General features: G+C 31.2%; 1 pseudogene; it reads left to right on the top strand.

Moving 5' to 3' along the window:
- The first annotated feature begins 1,737 nt into the window (after positions 1 to 1,737).
- LOC124922547 lies at positions 1,738 to 8,992 on the top strand (annotated as a pseudogene).
- The last annotated feature ends 11,605 nt before the right edge of the window (positions 8,993 to 20,597 follow it).

Genomic DNA, 20,597 nt, shown 5'->3' with positions numbered 1-20,597 from the left:
AACGCGAATTACGAATCACGCGTTTCATCTAAATCGCGGTGATGAACTCACGCGATTTAGATTAAATCGCGTGATTGGTAATTCGCGTCTTTGAGCGTAAGAAATGGCGCCGAAGGGGTATTTCCGACATTTCGCAGGGCAAAAGGGCCCTTTTTGCCAACTTTAGTAGGCGGGGGCTCTTTTTAAAATTTCCCCTGTTATGGGGCCATTTCATCAAATTTCCCGTTCTCTATCATCAAACAAACAAAACAAAGCGTAATATTGAATCTGCAGAAGGAGAGAGAAGACAATCAAACCGGGGATGGTGGTGGGCGGGGAGTTGCAGGTAGGGATGGCAATGGGGCGGTTCGGTTCGGTGAATGACAATACCATCCCCGCCCCGAATTTACCCACCCCGCCCCGATCCCCGCCCCGATTCCCAATTTGGTTTTTAAATATAAACCATCCCCGCCCCGATCGGGTACGGGGTTTCCCCGCGGTGCACCGAAACCGAATAACAATTTAAATTTAAAATATAAATAATAAAATAAAATAAAATAATTCATATATTTAGAGTTATAAATTATCAAAATATTAAATACCAAACAAAAATAACATTCAATAATAATAATTTTAAAGTATTATATACCAAAACAAATAAACTTCCAATAATAATAATGTTTCAAAATATAACAAAAATTCTAATTGGACTAAATCTCCATTTTTCATCTTCATTCTTCAATCCAATTAAATCTCCATTCTTCATCTTCATTCTTCAATGGTTATGGTTAGGATCACATTCTGTATTAATAAAAAAAATATATTAATAAATAAAATGAAATATTATTATATATATTACATATTTAAATAAAATCGAAAATATCATCGTCAAGTCGAGAGAAGACGTAACAAAGATTGTGAAAGACAAAGACGAATATAGAAAACACCCTACAAAAAGACGTGATGCCATTTTGTTTATATTGATTAGTAAAAAACAGTAAAATAACATTAGCAAAGAGTTTAACTAACCTTCAAACTGAAAACACCTTCAAGATTCAAGAGAGAATCATGGATCATGTATGTAGAATAAAGAAGATGTAACTAAAATTAAAATAAATTCTAGAGAGAGAAATGGTAATGAGGATTGAGGAAGAGGAGAGGAAGATGAAGAGATAAAAAGATTCAAGAGAGAATCATGGATCATGTATGTAGAATAAAGAAGATATAACTAAAATTAAAATAAATTCTAGAGAGAGAAATGGTAATGAGGATTGAGGAAGAGGAGAGGAAGATGAAGAGATAAAAAGTAAAAAATAATTAGAGACATTGTGTATTAAAGATAGCGTGTAAAGGATGGAAGATAAAAAGATTTTCAATGAAAAAGAGAAAAGTAATGATGACATTAATTAATGATTTCATTAATTAATATATTTTTATTAAATAAATATAATTATATTTTATCGGTTCGGGGATCGGTTCGGTGCATGTAAATACCATCCCCGCCCCGAACCCCGGTCAACATATTTCGGGTTTTCCCCGATCCGTCCCGATCCCCAGTCAAAGCGGGGAAAAACCATACCAATCGGTTCGGTTCGGCTCGGTTTCAGCGGGGCGGTTTCAAATTGCCACCCCTAGTTGCAGGTCGCCGATCTCAATGTATTCTTTGGCTTTCATTTCTTCCCCCACCCACCACTTAGAACAAAGCTTAGGGAATTGAACCTCATCAATACTTTCTTCTCTCTCTCACACCTTCCCTGAAGAGCTTTTGAGTTCAAACCAAGCAATCCCCAAACAAATTTTCTAATTTCTAGAGAGAAAACCAGAAACCCAAATGGTGCAAACCCGAGAAGGAGAAGGAGAAGATCGAAATTGAGGCAAATGTCGATGCCAACCTCGAGGCGCCACCCTATATCATTTCCCCATTCAATACCATCTTTAAATCTCTCCTTCTTTCTCACATTTCTCTCTATCCTCACTTCCGCCGCCACCGCTAATACCGAAGAAGAAGAAGCTTCATTACTATTCTCTTGGCTAGATTCCGCCTCTGTCATTCCACCTTCCTTTTCGAACTGGAACAACTTAGACAACAATTCATGCAATTGGACTTACATAACATGCAACTCCTTTGGTTTCGTCTCCGAAATCAACATCCAATCCATCTCTCTCCACCTTCCATTACCTTCCAATCTCTCCTCCTTCAACTACCTGACTAAGCTTTCAATCTCCGGCGCTAACCTCACCGGTACAATCCCTGATGACATCCACGGCTGTCAATCGCTTCAATTCATCGATCTCAGCTCCAATACTCTCGTGGGTATCATTCCTCCGGCCATTGGGAAGCTTCAAAATCTTCAACACTTGATCCTTAACTCGAATCAGCTTACCGGAAAAATACCATTAGAACTCAAATTATGTCAGGGGTTGAAAAACCTCTTGTTGTTCGATAACAGGCTAGCCGGACCAATCCCGGCCGAATTGGGCCAATTGTCTTCTCTAGAAGTTCTACGAGCCGGCGGCAATAAGGACATTGTCGGAATTATCCCCGATGAGATTGGAAACTGCGGTAACTTGACAATACTCGGTCTAGCGGATACAAGAGTTTCAGGGAATATTCCAGCTACGTTAGGGAAGCTGAAGAAGCTCCAGACATTGTCAATGTATATCACGATGATAACCGGAGAGATTCCTCCCGAATTAGGTAACTGCACAGAGCTTGTGGAAATTTATTTGTATGAAAATGGTTTATCTGGTTCAATCCCACCTGAGATTGGAAAACTAAAGAAGCTAGAAAAGCTTCTTCTATGGCAGAACAATTTGGTGGGTAACATTCCTAACGAGATTGGAAACTGTTCTAATTTGATTTCAATTGACGTATCTCTGAACTCTCTTTCTGGGTCAATTCCTCAAACATTTGGTGGGTTATTTCAGCTCGAAGAATTAATGGTGAGTGATAACAATGTCTCTGGTTCAATCCCATCTGTTCTTTCAAACGTTACTAGTTTGATACAACTACAACTTGACACGAACCAGCTCTCTGGTTTGATACCGCCGGAGCTGGGTATGTTATCGAATCTCTTTGTCTTCTTCGCCTGGGAAAACAATCTTGAAGGAAGCATACCTTCAAGTTTAGCCAACTGTAGTAGCCTTCAGGCACTTGACTTATCGCACAACTCTCTCACTGGTAATATCCCTAAGGGTGTGTTTGATGACCCTGGAATTGGCATTGGAATTGGAATTGGAGGGTCCAATTCCAATTCTTATGTTTGTTAGACACTTTAATATTAAGAATTGGAATTGGAATTAGAATTCCAATGGAATTCAATATAGTGTAATTTGATAGTTTTCAATTCCAATCTTTTTAGGTCGGAATTGTAATTCCAAATTAACATGTTTTTTGACACGTTTAACACGTTTAATACGTTTTTGACACATTTAACTCATTTTTTACGTCATTGATTCGTTTAACACGTTTTTGACACGTTTAACATGATTTTCACATTTTAACACGTTTTGACACGTTTTTAGCACGTTTAACACGTTTTTGACACGTTTAACACGTTTTGACACATTTAACACGTTTTCACGTCCTTGACACGTTTAACACGTTTTTGACACATTTAACACGTTTTTCACGTCCTTGACACGCTTAACACGTTTATCATGATTTTCACGTTTTTAACACGTTTAACACGTTTTTGGCACGTTTTTGACACGTTTAACACGTTATGACACATTTAACACGTTTTTCACGTCATTCACACATTTAACACGTTTTTGACACATTTAACACGTTTTTCACGTCCTTGACACGTTTAACACGTTCTTGACACGTTTAAAACGTCCTTGACACGTTTAACACGTTTTGACACGTTTAACATGATTTTCTCGTTTTTAACACGTTTAACACGTTTTTGGCACGTTTAACACGTTTTGACACGTTAAACACGTTTTGACACATTTAACTCGTTTTTCACGTTTTTGACACGTTTAACACGTTTTTGACACGTTTATCACGTTTTTGACACGTTTAACACGTTTTTGACACGTTTAACACATTTTTTACGTCCTTCACACGTTTAACACATTTAACATGATTTTCACGTTTTTAACACGTGTAACACGTTTAACACGTTTTTGGCACGTTTAACACGTTTTTGACACGTTTAACACGTTTTGACACATCTAACATGTTTTCCACGTCCTTAGCACATTTAAAACGTTTTTGACACTTTTAACACATTTTTCATGTCCTTGACACGTTTAACACGTTTTTGACACGTTTAACACGTTTAACAAGATTTTTACGTTTTTAACATGTTTAACACGTTTTTAGCACGTTTAACACGTTTTTGACACGTTTAATACGTTTTGACATATTTAACACGTTTTTCAAGTTCGTGACATGTTTAACACGTTTTTGTCACATTTAACACATTTTTCACGTCCTTGACACGTTTTTTACGTCCTTGACACGTTTAACACGTTTTTGATACGTTTAATATTATTTTCACGTTTAACATTATTTTCACGTTTTTAACACGTTTTTGACACGTTTAACACGTTTTTGGCACGTTTAACACGTTTTTGGCACGTTTAACACGTTTTTGACACGTTTAACACGTTTTGACATATTTAACATGTTTTTCACGTCCTTGACACGTTTAACATGTTTTTGACACATTTAACACGTTTTTCACGTCCTTAACACGTTTAACATGTCCTTGACACGTTTAACATGATTTTCACGTTTTTAACACGTTTAACACGTTTTTTACATTTTGACACATTTTACACGTTTTGGCACGTTTAATAAGTTTTTCACATATTTAACACGTTTTTGACACGTTTAACACGTTTTCACGTTTTTAACACATTTAACACGTTTTTTTTTACATTTTTGACACATTTAATACATTTGTTTACGTTTTTGACACATTTAACACATTTTTTTACGATTTCGACACATTTACCTCATTTTGACATGTTTAACATGTTTTCACGTTTTTGACCATTCAACACATTTTTTTTACATTTTTGACACGTTTAACCGATTTTCACGGTTTTTGACACCTTTAACACATATTTTTACGTTTTTGACACATTCACCTCATTTTTGACACGTTTAACACGTTTTTCACGTTTTGGCATGTTTAACAAGTCTTTCACATGTTTGGAACGTTTAACACATTTTTTTACACGTTTTCATGTTTTTAACACGTTTAAAACGTTTTTAACACATTAAACACGTTTAAGATGTTGACACATTTCACATGTTTTTTACGTTTTTGAAACGTTTGACACATTTAACACGTTTTTAACACGTTTAACATGTTTTTCATGTTTTGGTACGTTTCATAAATTTTTCACTTATTTGGCATGTTTAACACATTTTTATACGTTTAACACGTTCTTACGTTTTTGACATGTTTAACACGTTTTAAACCTATCAAAACGTGTGAAAAACATGTTAAACGTATGAAAAATGTCAAAAACGTGTTAAATGTGCCAAAACGTGAAAAACGTGTTAACAAACGTGAAAATGTTTAAATGTGTGAAAAACGTAAAAATCGTGTTAGAAGGTGTGGAAACCTGAAAAGCGTGTGAAAACGTGTTAAACTTGCCAAAACATGAAAAACATATTAAACGTGTCAAATATGTGTAAAACGTGTTAGACATGTCAAAAATGTGTTTAACGTGCCAAAAACGTGAAAAACATGTTAAACGTGTGAAAACGTTTTAAATTGTGATAGGAGTGTAAAAAACGTGTTAAACGTGTGAAAACCGTGTTAAATGTGCCAAAATGTGAAAAAACGTGTTAAACGTGTGAAAAAAGTGAAAAACATGTTAAACGTGTGAAAAACATATTAAACATGTTAAAAACGTGCCAAAAACATGAAAAACGTGTTAAACTTGTTAAAACATGTGAAAAACGTGTGAAAACGTGTTAAACTTGTTAAAACGTGTGAAAAACGTGGAAAACGTGTGAAAACGTGTGAAAAACGTGAAAACGTGTGAAAACGTATGAAAAACGTGAAGAATGTGTGAAAACGTGAAAATGTGTTATAACATGTGAAAAATGTGTGAAAACATGTGGAAAACATGAAAAACATGTTTATCGTGTGAAAAACATGTTATATGTGTGAAAATATGTTTTAAGTGTGAAAATGTGTTAAACATGTCAAAAACGTGTTTGAACGTGCCAAAAACGTGTTTGAACGTGTAAAACGTGCCAAAAACGTGTTAAACTTGTTAAAACGTGTGAAAAACGTGAAAACGTGTGAAAAACGTGAAGAATGTGTGAAAAACGTGAAAACGTGTTAAAACGTATGAAAAACGTGTGAAAAACGTGTGAAAACGTGAAAAACATGTTTATTGTGTGAAAAACATGTTAAACGTGTGAAAATATGTTTTAGGTGTGAAAATGTGTTAAACATGTCAAAAACGTGTTTGAACGTGCCAAAAACGTGTAAAAATGTGTTAAACATGTTAAAAACGTGTTAAACATATCAAAAACGTATTAAACGTATCAAAAACGTGAAAAACATATTTAAAAAGTTAAAATTTTGAACCGGTATTTTATTTTACAAACATAGAAATTAGAATTTAATTACAATTTTATCATTTTCCCAAACATAGGAATTGGAATTGAATTACAATTCTATAATTTTTCCAAACATAGGAATTGAATTGTAATTCAATGCCAATTCTCATGGAATTGGAATTAGAATTCCAATGCCAATTCCAATTCCAATTCCATCTCATCAAACACACCCTAATGGGATTTTTCAGCTTAAGAATCTAACGAAGCTTCTGTTGATATCAAACCATCTTTCTGGTTCAATCCCAGAAGAGATTGGAAGCTGTAACTCTCTGGTTAGATTGAGACTTGGGAGTAATCGGATATCGGGTCAGATTCCAAATCAAATTGGGTTTTTAACAAGTTTGAACTTTCTTGATTTGTCCGGCAATAGGTTATCTGGGTCGGTACCAGATGAAATCGGGAATTGTTTAGAGCTTCAAATGGTCGACATTAGTAATAATACCTTTGAAAGCATCTTGCCTAAATCTCTTTCATCTTTGTCAAGTCTACAAGTTTTGGACATTTCAAATAATCAATTTACAGGTCCAATTCCTGCTAGCTTTGGTCGTCTTGTTTCGCTTAACAAGCTCATCTTAAGCTGCAATTCATTCTCTGGTTCAATTCCTTCATCGCTTGGACTCTGTTCTAGCCTCCAGTTACTAGATCTCAGCAGCAATCACCTCAACGGTAATATCCCAATCGAATTGTGTAAAATCGAAGCTCTCGAGATCGCTCTCAACCTTAGCTTCAATCGCCTAATCGGAGTGATCCCAATTCAAATCTCATCGCTCAACAAACTTTCCATTCTCGACCTATCCCATAACAATCTTGAAGGGGATTTGAATCCTCTTTCCGATCTTGAAAATCTTGTTTCTCTAAATATTTCGTATAATAATTTTTCCGGCTATCTTCCCGATAACAAGCTTTTCCGGCAGCTATCGCGTTCGGACTTTGCTGGAAACGATGGGTTATGCTCGGTTAGGTTCTTGTTTCTTCAGCGACGTTTCCAAGACTGGAAGCCATCGGTCGAGGAGAATTAAGTTGGCTATTGGTTTTCTAATTGCTTTGATAATGACTATGGTAATTATTGGATTATTGGCCGTGATCAGGGCAAAAAGAAGGTTAAACTCTGGCCACGGGTCGGAAACTGACGACCCGTGGCCTTGGCAATTCACTCCATTCCAAAAACTAAACTTCTCTGTCCATCAAGTTCTTCGATGTCTAGTGGAAACGAATGTCATTGGTCGTGGAAGTTCGGGGGTTGTTTATCGAGCTAATATGGAAAATGGGGATGTTATTGCCGTTAAGAAGCTATGGTCCACGTCGTACGGGTGTAGTCAAGAGAGGTGTGCGGTTGTTCGCGACTCGTTCTCGGCTGAGGTTAGAACGCTCGGCTCGATTCGCCACAAGAACATTGTAAGGTTCCTAGGTTGTTGTTGGAACCGAAACACGAGATTGCTCATGTACGATTACATGGCTAATGGAAGCTTGGGAAGCCTCTTACATGAAAGGTGCAATCACAACCGCCCTTTGGAATGGGAGTTAAGATACAAAATCCTTTTAGGCGCGGCTCAAGGGCTCGCTTACTTGCACCATGATTGTGTACCACCGATAGTCCATAGGGACATTAAGGCTAATAATATACTTATCGGTCTTGAATATGAGCCTTACATTGCTGATTTTGGCTTAGCCAAGCTAGTCGATGATGTTGGTTTTGGTCGGTCCTCCAATATGGTTGCCGGGTCCTATGGATACATAGCACCAGGTTAGGTTTTTGAATAATGATTTATTTTACTTTGACCACCTTAATTATTTCAAAAACTAATTTCATTTATGCTCAATTTATATGTCTTTAGAGTATGGCTATACGACGAAGATAACTGAAAAGAGCGACGTTTACAGCTATGGAGTGGTCATACTAGAAGTGTTGACGGGAAAGCAACCAATCGATCCAACCATTCCAAATGGGCTCCATTTGGTTGATTGGGTGAGGTTAAAAAAAGGAGGGATGGAAGTTCTTGATACAAGCTTATTGGGTCGATTAGAATCCGAAATGATGCAAGCTTTAGGGATTGGTTTATTATGCGTAAGTTCATCTCCGGAGGAGAGACCTGCCATGAAGGATGTGGCCGCAATGCTTAATGAAATCGTGCATGAAAAGGAGGAGAACTCAAAAGCGAAGTCAGACATATTACTCGAGCGCACTAGAGTTGACCTCGCGTTTAGGGAAAAGGAGGCGACTTCTTCCTCAACACAAGAAACACAAATTTTGTACCACAAAAATAATAACAGAAGTTTCTAGCTTTCTAAGTAATATTCTAGAACATTCTAAGATCAATAAGTTTTGACTGGTTTACTAGTTTTTCTCTTTCTTTTTGTGTGTGTAAGATTAATAAATTTGATTAGTTTGTATGAATTTGTTTCTTATCATTAAATCATCATGGACCATATAAACATAAAGAAATTGATGTATTTGTTTAGAGCATTAAATTGTCATTGAACATTGGAGATGGTATATTTGAGAGTGACATTGATTAGTTGGTGATTTATTTAAATAATTTTTAAAAATAAAAATTATAAATTTTGATTTAATTATTTGACCCTTTGTCTTGGAACTAATTCCCAAACTAACCTTGTTTTACGTTCAACTTCTCAAACTAACCTACTTTGTTCATTTATTTCCAAACTAACATACTTTACTATTCAACTCCGTTTTTTACTTTTATTTATTTTTATTTTATTTTTTTATTTTATTTATATTTAAATTTATTATTATATATATATATATAACTTATTATTTTTTTAAAAATATTTAAATTATTATTATAAGTTTGATTATTTATATTTTAATATATATTTACTTTTACTTATTATTTTATATAACATTTCATTTTTATTTTAAAAAGTTTATAAAAAAAACAGTTCAAAATATTACTAAATAAAGTGAAAAATAACAAGATTATAGATTTAGAAACAATAATAAAATCATAAGTCAAAAATGTTTATAAACGAACCAACCTAACCTAAAATATAGTGTTAACGAATTTGAGATATGCTCAAAAAAATTAATATTGTACCTTCTAAATAACATATGATCGAGAGAAATATGATAATTTTATTTCTAATAAAATTTTGAAAAAAATAAAAACTAATGAAGTAAAAGCTTAGTGTATTCAAATTGAGATGAATAGCTCAAGAAAACCATAATTTATGGGATGTGTGGCTAAAAAAATTATAAAAAATAGTCAAAGATGCATGGACTAAAATTATCAATAATTTAGAGAAGAATGATAATAATAATTTTTATCAATTATTTATGAGTATGGTAAAGTAAATATTTATTATATTATATTATATAAATAATAATTGAAATTTAAATATATATATATATATTAAAATTATAATTATAAAATTTATAAAAATAATAATTTAAAATATATATCAAAATATAAATAATAATAATATAAATATATACATCAAAATATAAATAATCTAATTTATAAAAATAATAATTTTAATATATATATATATTTAATAATAAGTTTAAATATAATAAAAGAAAATAAATAAAATAAAATAAAAATATGAAAACTGAGTTTGTAGGTTATTTTGGGAATGAATGAACAAAGTAGGTTAGTTTAGAAAGTTTAACGTCAAACAATATTAGTTTGGGAATTGGTTCCTTGGCCTTGTTTGGATTGGGGTTTTTGAAAAAACCTAAAGACTTGAGGAAAAAAGGAATGATTGGTGATGATTTTGAGGATGTTTGGATTATTTTTAGTAAAAAGACTTAAATGTATTGATATATATGAATAAAATAAAAATAATAATCTAAAATAGTGAGTATTTTAGTATTTTGATTAATGAAATGAGTGATTTGATTGTTGAGGAGTGATTGATTAGAAAATTAATTTTGAATGAATTTTTTAAAAAACTAAAAAAGAACATGTCTTGAATTTGAATTCTGTATCCTTTGGAGTTTGAAGTATCATAGATTTTAATGATTTGAGTAATGTTTGTCATTTTCTTACTTTATGGTCGTATTTTTATTTATTTAATTAATTTATTATATTTATAAAAAAAATATAATTATTATTTCTTTATCCATTTTTGTCCAACTATTTTCAAACCTTATAATAGTTCGTAACATATTTAAATTGAATTAATACTTTGAAACTAATATATCTTTAAAAAAATTAGTTTAAATTCGTTTATCAATTTGATAAACCGTACATAAAGTAATGTTATTTCAAAATTTTATGAAAAATAAATATTAAATTTATTTTTTCGAATTTTATCAAATCACACATTTTTTAATCATTAGTTGAATTAAAATGTAAATCTCAAAAAAACAATATTCATTTTAAAAAACATACATTCAAATCATTTTAAATATCATTTATATTCATAATTTTGAATTAGTTCAGCTATATTTTTTTTATAATTTGTCTTTTGCTTTTCCGAAATATTATTTGGTATCGCCTTGAGGATGAACCAGCCACCATCACCAAATCTAACAAATTAATTTAAAAAAAATAAAAAATAATATGTTCAAATAACATTATAAACGTCGTCAATTTGGAAAAAGTTTCAAAAGACTAAAGTTATGATAGTTGCACCTTATACGGCACAATTTAAAGTTATAATCTCGTTTAATAAAATTGTCATAAATTGAAGCCTAGAATAATAAACTTTTGTTCAAAAAAATATATATTTTTAAAATATTTTAACTTAACAAAATTATTTAAGTAATATAATAAATTATACAATTCAATATATGTCTAGTTAGAGATTAAAAAAAATGATTATGATTGTGAGAATGTTTGAATTTTTTAAAAATATTTAAGAAGTATTAATATATAATAATATAATAATATAATAAAATTAATAATTTAAAATATAAAGTATTTTAATATTTTTTTAATTAATTGAGTGAGGTAATAAATAAGAGTGGAGTGAAATGTTATTTTTTTATTTTAATTATTCATTAAAGTCATAATTGTACTTTATTTTATGTAGTGGTTTTAAGAATTATGTTATATGTGTTTTATTTTTTTATTAAAAGATAATTTATATAAATTTATATAAATATATATATATATATTTAAATTTCTATAAAAATATTTATTTTTAATATTTATTTAAAATAATAAATTGATGCAATGTAGATTAATTGCATCTAAATAAAATAAGTAACATAATAACAATATTAATATTAATAATAATAATAAAAAAAAATGAGAATGAGGCTGTTTTAAATATTAAAGAATGGGTTAAAATGAAGTGAAAAGACAGTAAAAAGTAGAATGAAAAGAAAAAAAAAGAAAAATAGGAATGGTTGGGTGATATGATGGTCAAGACTCTTGTTTCGAATCCTATAGATCCATCATATCATAAGATGATTTTGACTTTACCTCTCTTGCCAAGTCATTTCCATGTGAATTCTTATTTAAATAAATCTTGAATTATTTTTAAATTTTAAAATATATTTTTTAATAAAAATATTTAAAAATTATTAATATATAATAATGTAAGCATTAAATTTTGATTTAACCTATTATATAAATAATATTATAAAATTATCATAATATTTTGAATTTTAAATTCAAAATAACTCAAAAATATATTAAAAATCAAATTAGGGTTGGAAGTTGTTTGGATTTGGGTTTTATAAAAACCTAAATGGAGAAAAAAAATAATATTGGTGATGATTTTGAAGAGATGATGATAACTTTTGATAAAAAGACTTAAAAGAGTATTGAGATATATAAATAAAATAAAAAAAATATAATAATTTAAAATAAAGGGTATTTTAGTATTTTGGTTAATGATTTGAGTTATGATTTATGATTTAAAATAATTAAATAAGTATTCCAAAATACCCAAAAATATCCAAAAATAAAAATAATGGACATAATTTTTATTATGTTTCCAAAAATATTTTTTTGGAATTTTTAGTGAAGAAAAAAAACGCAAAATAGTGGTTAAAATTCGATTTCAAAAAACATTTTTATTAAAAATAAAATTGATAATCTGTTGTAACCAAAATTATTTTAATTGTTGCAGCCATAATATCAGCCATCAGCGCCTAGGAATCATTCACACAACCAGATGTAACAAAACCAAAGCGCGCCCGAGCCGCATGGAACTAACTAACGAGATGTTGATGCCTGTTAGCCCAGCTGCCCAGACGCAACAAAACGCCATAGAACGCCAAACGACGTGTTTTGGACTGATCAAAATAGCGTCATTTTATTGTCTTATTCGCGAATTCTAGTCAGTCGCGACGATCTTTGGCGACCTTTCAGAAGGATTATCTCCTTCGTTAGTCTACCTTATACTCTCGTTTTTCTTCCCTCGTGCTTGCCCTATCATCATCATCATCATTAACCATATACCTATTTAACCTTATCTTCCCCTAGAACTAGGTTGTCACAAATGAGATAGAATTAGAGATAAGAACTTCGATCATCAAATTGAAGTCAAATTCTTCCTCCTCAACTGACCTAAATCTAGTATAAATATTCTCTATGTCATTCTCTATCAATCCATCAAACAATCAACACATATTACAAACTAAATCAAAGATTCAAAGATTCCGCCCAAATTAGTTTTTGTGAAAACCATTTCCGGTGATCAAAGCTTTGATTCAGGCTTTGGGAAAGCTTCTAATACATCATTGGAGTATTCTCCAACTCTTTATAAGCATCCAGATTCTTTGTAATTCGATTTGTGATTGAAAATTAATTTTTCCTAAGTTTGATCGGTTTGATCTGTTATAGGGTTCGATTGTATGATTTCTTTGTTTAGAATCAATTCCTAGATGTTATATGAACTTTATGTTGAAAGATATCTAATCAAATCAATCTTCAACAAAAAAAATGAACTGAAATTCTGAATTTTTTAAAATGCATGTTTATGAGTAGGGACCGAAGAATCCGATAGAGATTTCTAACCTCGAACCGAGAGGTCTGACCTAGGACCGAGCCTTCAAGGTCCTTAACCGAGAAACCTAGACCTGGGATCGAGCCTCCCAGACCTAAGACCGAGTCTCCTAAACCCCAGGACCGAGCACTCCAGTCCCTCGACCGAGCAGTCCGAGTTCGGGATCGAGCCTCTCGAACCCAGGACCGAACCTCCGAACCTATGGACCCATGCTCCGAGCCCTAATCTAGACCAAGCTCGTCTTAGCCCAGATCGACAAAACTGGACCCATACCCTAGGACTCCGGTCCTAAGGCCTCTTTGATTCCACTTTTCAAAATCCAAAATTATTTTTGTAATTTTGGAACCTCAATCCATTTTCAAATAATTCTTAAAGGTCAAAAAATTATATTTAAAATTTTCAGGATATTTTCTAAACAAATATTTTGGCTAAGGCCCCGTTTGGAATTTATTTCTAAATTTTAACACTTTTCTTGATATATTTCAAGGATTGTAGGGATCCTTGCAACTAATTAAATATGTTAAAACTTATATATTAATTAAATATATTAAAATTAAAGAGTTATACAATAAGAAATCAATATTATTATAAACCTCAATCATTTATATTAAAGTTAAAAAAACATTTTAGAATTAATAATTAAAATCATATGTTTTCAGAATTAATTTATAAATTTTAAATAAATTCAAATTAAATATACAGACAATTTTTTAATTAAATTAATTAAATTAATTAAATTTATTAAATTTATTAATTTATGAATCTATTTAGAAATAAATATAATTGAAATTGTATTTAAATGAAAAAAATGTTATTAAATTTGTTAATATATATAATTAAAATATATTTTAAATCATCATTTAAAATAAATATTTAAAAAATAATAATACTAGAAATTTTTTTTATTAAAAGTAATATTATTTTCAAATAAAGTCACCATTATAAAGTAAGAGAAACTATTAAATCATGATGAAGAAATTTATTAAAAAATAATAATACTAGAAAAAAATATTATTAAAAGTAATATTATTTTCAAATAAAGTCACCATTATAAAGTAAGAGAATTTATTAAATCATGATGAAGAAATGGAGACTCCACGTACTAATGATACAAAACACGACAATCTCAATCATGATGAAGAAATTTATGATAATTCATGTTCTTCGTTTATTCATTTACAAGTCTCCCTAGTGTATGATGACCGAGAGAAGATGAAGGCAACCTACGTTGAAAAGGATGATCATTATTGGGGTGACTTGGGAGAAGCTGAAATTGAAGGATTGTTTGAAGATATTTTGGGCCTTGAAGATAAGATGTTGGCTTTTGATCCCATTTCTTAACCATACTTAGAGCCAAGTTCTAATTGCGTCCATTTTTTGTGGTTCAAGAAACCACAAAAAGTTGGGTATTGCTTTCAGAAAATTTTATGGCATAAAACATGGATGAGATGCAAGTACTTATTATGGTTTGAAGAGCCACCTAATGCATAGTTTTGTAATTGTTCTTATAGGCTACAATCGATAAATCTTATGGGACAGTTTGTATGGTTTGAAGAACCACTCGATAGTCTATGGAAACAATTTGAGTAATTTATATGGTTCGAAGAACCACCAGATGCTTGGGAGTTTCAGCAGAACTTTCGTCTATTGTCGTTCGCGTACGAACGAATTGAAGGAGAGGGCAATGATACAAGGGAAACGGATATTAAGGTTAAATATAGTGGCGAGAATAAAGTGACAGTTATAATGTAGTAGTGTAAACAGAATAGTTAGTTGTTAAGAATAGTTATGAAATGATTTAGTTGAAATTTTTTGTTAGAATTTCTCTCCCTCATCTCTATTGTACTTTCCCTATCGGTTAGGGTTCTATCTCCGATCATTTGATTCTTCATTCCTCATCTCAATATAATTTTTTTATCCTTTTATGTTCAAGATTTATACATAATTATACTATAAGGTATAGCAAAAATAATATAAGGGTTAAATATAGTGGCGGGAATAAAATGACATTTATAATATAATAGTATAAATAGAACGGTTAGTCCTTAAAAATAGTTATGAAATGATTTAGTTGAAACTTTTTATTAGAATTTCTCTCCCTCGTCCATTTTGGTTAGAATTTTATCTCTGATCCTTTAATTCTCCATTCCTCATCTCAATATAATTCTTTTATCCTTTTATGTTCAAGATTTATACCTAATTCTATTATAAGGTATAACGGTGGTATTAGAGCATGATTTTGGAAAATTAATGAGGTCTGTCGTGAGTTATTAGCTAGTTGATTGGAAGTGGAAAAAAGAAGTCTGTCGTCAATCTGGAATGAAATCCATCTAGAAACGAGCCAAAGCCTAGGAGTTCATGGTTGTCACTTATTGGAAACAGAATCGGAAGAAGATCGAGCAGAATCGATAGTGATTGCAATTGATCGGTTATCCGTTGACGGATCACAACCTCATCACAAATCGCGGTGATTTCGCAATTTTGGCCAATAAGTCTAACAAATTAGCAGCGATTTACGCCAATCTTAGAGAAGACATAAATAAGGTCAGATTGCTCTGATTTTCATTTCTGAAATAAATCTGATACTTGATTGAAAGACGAGAGAGAAGCATGATGTTGTGCATACTGCAGAATTTGTATTTCGATTATTGAAAACATTAGAATCAACCAATTATGATATGAATGATTTTTTTAGCTAAATCATTTCATAACTATTCTTAACAACTAACTGTTCTATTTATACTACTCATAACTATTCTTAACAACTAACTATTCTATTTATACTACTACATTATAACTGTCATTTTATTCCTGCCATATATGTAACCCTAATATCCTTTTTCCTTGTATCATAGTTATTGACTAATGTTTCAATTTGATGCACTCTTACTTGTATTCTTCATCATTTTTATGAGTTTCTCATTTTTTTTATCATATTAGTTATGGTTTGATATAATTATTTTCAGTGTTATTTATGAATCATCTATTAATATTGGGTAGAAATTTATTATATACCCTTTGATTGATTTGTTGAACTTACTATACTTAATCTTTGAAATCACTTGAAAAAAATTTATTAAATTTTTTTCTTTATAAATTTAATTCTTATAAATTTGTACTATTATTCAAAATATAATTATTTTAATTTTGAGAATATTTTTTAAAATTAATTTAAAAATGTAAATAGTTATTTAAATTAATAATAATAATTGTTTTTAATTGAAAATACTGTTTTTTTTCTCTATTTTATTACTAATTAGCATAGATCCTTGTCACTCATTAAATATGTTAAAATTTATATAGATTAGTTAAATAGATTAAAATTAAAGAGTTAAACAATAAGAAATCAATGTTATTATAAACCTCAATCATTTCTATTAAAGTTTAAAAAGACATTTTAAAATTAATATTTAAAATCATATGTTTTCAGAATTAATTTATAATTTTTAAACAAATTCAAATTCAAATTAAATGTACAGACAAATTTATAATTAAATTGATTAATTTTATATGAATCTAGTTAGAAATAGATAGAATTGAAATTGTGTTTAAATGAAAAAATATTAATATATAATTAAAGTATATTCTAAACCATCATTTCAATTAAATTGAAATAAATATTTAAAAAATAATAATATTTGTAACCAAAAAAAATTGTTGTTCAAAGTGAGATTATTTCCAAATAAAGTCATCATTATAAAATAAGAGAAACTATTAAATAGACATTTAAATATGGTGCAATTGAAAGTTTGTAACCATAAAACATATATGAAAATGAGTAAATAATAAAAATTTTGAACACCAAATACTAACATTTTACTACATCTGCGACTATCTTTTACCCACACATTGTACATTTTATTCCATCTCATTATCGACCAACATCTACCTTCACTTTTGAACATTTTTTTTCAACTAATTCGTCATTATCGATCACATTATTATATCCTCATTTTGTGCATTTGATTCAATTCGAACTACTATTCTTTTAATCCCACAAAGTCGCACCCATCCCATCTAAAATCTGACAATTCTTTTAATCTCTCAAATTTACACTCATATATACCATAATCATAATCATTTTAATCTTTATAATACATACTTTAAAATGTGCATCAACTAAGGCACATAACATAATCATAAGTTTGAAATGTGAACACTTTAACCAATACACCACTTGTGATTACTGAATTCAATTTATAATTTTGTGTATATATATATTTTGTATATAAACTCGAATATATAAAAATTTATTTTTTTAATAAATTATTTGAAAATTTTAATTAAAGAGGTAATAATATTTTTGTAACCCCGGGCGATGGTCCCTTTCGTAGCTCAACACATGTTTGGATGACACGTGGCAATATGGGAGGAGACCCGAGATGACTCTAGGTTTGATGCGTTTCAATTTTGTTTGCATGCCATGCATCTTTTTAAAAGAAAAAACTATTTTAAAATGTTTTGAAAATACCTGACTGCTTTACTAATTAATTATATTCAAATCTTAATAATCTGGGGACCAAATAATAATTTATTTAAAACCCAATTTAAATTAATCAAACATAATAAATTTAAAAGATTATTTATTTGAATATAGAGTCGCCAAAAGATTTTAGAAAAATCAATAAAAGGTACATGTATAAATGTACTTTGTACTAGAGTTTCTATAAGGGGTTCGTTTTGTGGTTACGCTCGGGAAAGGGCTTTCGTGCTACGTCATTCACGCCCGTCAAATGACGATTTTATTTCTTAAGTAAAAGTCTGGCTATCGAAAGATTTATTTATAACATTTATTTCCTTTAATTATTAGTCCGGGGTCCTAAACAAGGATATGTTTAGATTACGTAAATAATTGTACAAAATTATTTTAAAGAACGTACCTGCGATTGCGTTGATATAAGATTAAGTATAATACCTGAAAAGTATCAGAAAAGTATTAGAATTTAAAAATAAATTCCAAACGGGGCCTTAACCAAAATATTTGTTTAGGAAATATCCTAAAAATATTTAAATATCATTTCTAACCTTTCAAGATTATTTGAAAATGGATTGGGTTCCAAAATTACAAAAATAATTTTGAATTTTGAAAAGAGGAACCAAACAGGCCTTAGGACTAGAGTCCTAGGGCTTTGGTCCAATTTTGCCGATATGGGCCCAGACAGGCTCGGTCTAGACCAGGGTGTCTGAATCAAGGCTCGGCAGCATGGGTCCATGGATCCAGAGGGCTCGTTCATGGGTTCGAGAGGCCCGATCTCGAACTTGGATTGCCCGGTCCTTAGTCTATGAGGCTCGGTCCCAAGTTAAGTTTATTGGCCTAGTTCTTCGATCCTAGGTTAAGTGGTCCTCGGTTATAGGCTAAAAGGGAACTCAGTCCTATGTTAGAAAAATTGGTCCTAGGCTGAAGGGAGTGCTCAGTCATAGGTTAGTCGGTATGTTTTCTCGGTCCTAGGCTATGAACGCCGATCTTTGGGTTCGATCCTAACTCAAGAACATCGATCCTTATTCTCGGTCATGACTCAAGAACATCGGTCCTTGCTCTCGGTCCTAACTCAAGAACATCTTTCCTTGCTCTCGGTTTTGACTCAAGAACATTGGTCCTTGGTCTTAGACCTAGGTTAGTATTTTCAGTCGGTTTTCTCGGTCTCGGCTAAGATTCTCTGTCCTAGTTCTCGGTCCTAAGCTAAGAACCTCGGTCTTTTTCGTGGTCTAAGAGGACTGAGTGTTCTTGAATTGGTCAAAAACTCTAGGTGCCATATCTTTTGATATAGATCATGAAAATATGATATGTAAGTTGCAAATGACTCATATGATTGTGGAGATTAAAACCCTTAACCCTAATCCCGATCAATCGATGCTTACAAGGATCAATTTCTTAAAACCGTTTTTAGGGGAAAATTTGGGATCTTTTGAATTAGGTCATCTCATGGCCTAATTCTTGTTCCAACAGCTTTGAAATGATGAACATAGTCGAACACAACCAAAATAAGAACATCATTCAAACTCTTAACAATTTTTAAAACTGAAATTTAAACTCATTTAAAAAAAAAATCAGTTGGATCAAACATGATCGGGATGTTGATACAATGATTTAGAAATCATCCCAATATGCTTACAAATATGTTAGGTAGCTAATTGAACCAAAATTCCATCTTAAGAGCTCAAGAACATCAAATCCAAAAAATCCAGATTTTCAAACCAAAATTTTGTTTTAGGTTGGTTTGATCAAATCTTTTTCAACAAAAAGTTTATAAATCATCTAGAGAATGATTCTAAATAAAGAAAACACGAAATTAAGCCCTAAAATGATCAACCCGATCAAACTTGAAAAATTCCAATTTTCAATTCCAATTTTTTTTTTTTTTTTTTTTTTTTTGAGAACGCTGGGTTCCGCTGCTCCTATGGAGTGCGACTAATCCCCGCGGGTCAAGTACATAGCCCGCAAACATACTTAACCAATTAACCAGGCGCAAAACTTGCCGCCTGACGGGCTCGAACCTAGGACCTCATGGAGGCCTAGGGGATATCCACCTCTTGTTGCCACTAGGCTAGAAGAGGGGATACAATTTGAATTATAGTGGATCTAGAAGCTTACCAACAATTGGAGAATACTCCAATGATGTGTAAGAAACTTTTCTAAAGCCTGGATCGAACTTGTGATTGCCAAAAAGATTTTTCAAAAATCTAGTTTCGCCAGAATTCTTGATTCTTCGAATTAGACCGTAATGTGTGATTATTGTTTGATGGATTGAAAGCTTAGCACCTAAAGACTATTTACACTAAGCTATGTCGACTATGATCATCGAATTCAACTTTGATTTTTCTTTCGAAGTTCTTCTTCTTCAATCATATTTCTTCTTTCCAGCCTAGGTAGAGCGTGTGTTTTGACTTCTAGACCTAGGGAAATGATGGCGAGGAGGAGATGTGCACATGAGTGAAAAAACGAAGGGATAAAGTAGAGTATCAAAGGAGATAGGCCTTCTGGAAAAATCATAGGCATCGAGCGCGACCTTTGGCGTTCACCCTGTTTGATCAGAAAAGATGAACAAAACGACGTCGTTTCGTTTAATTGAAACGCGATGTTGCGTTCCGTTGG

The sequence above is a fragment of the Impatiens glandulifera genome, chromosome 1 (assembly GCF_907164915.1).
Source record: "Impatiens glandulifera chromosome 1, dImpGla2.1, whole genome shotgun sequence".
Classification (NCBI taxonomy): domain Eukaryota; kingdom Viridiplantae; phylum Streptophyta; class Magnoliopsida; order Ericales; family Balsaminaceae; genus Impatiens; species Impatiens glandulifera.
The sequence above is the reverse complement of the archived record's forward strand: the minus strand, read 5'-3'. Positions and strand labels throughout refer to the sequence as shown.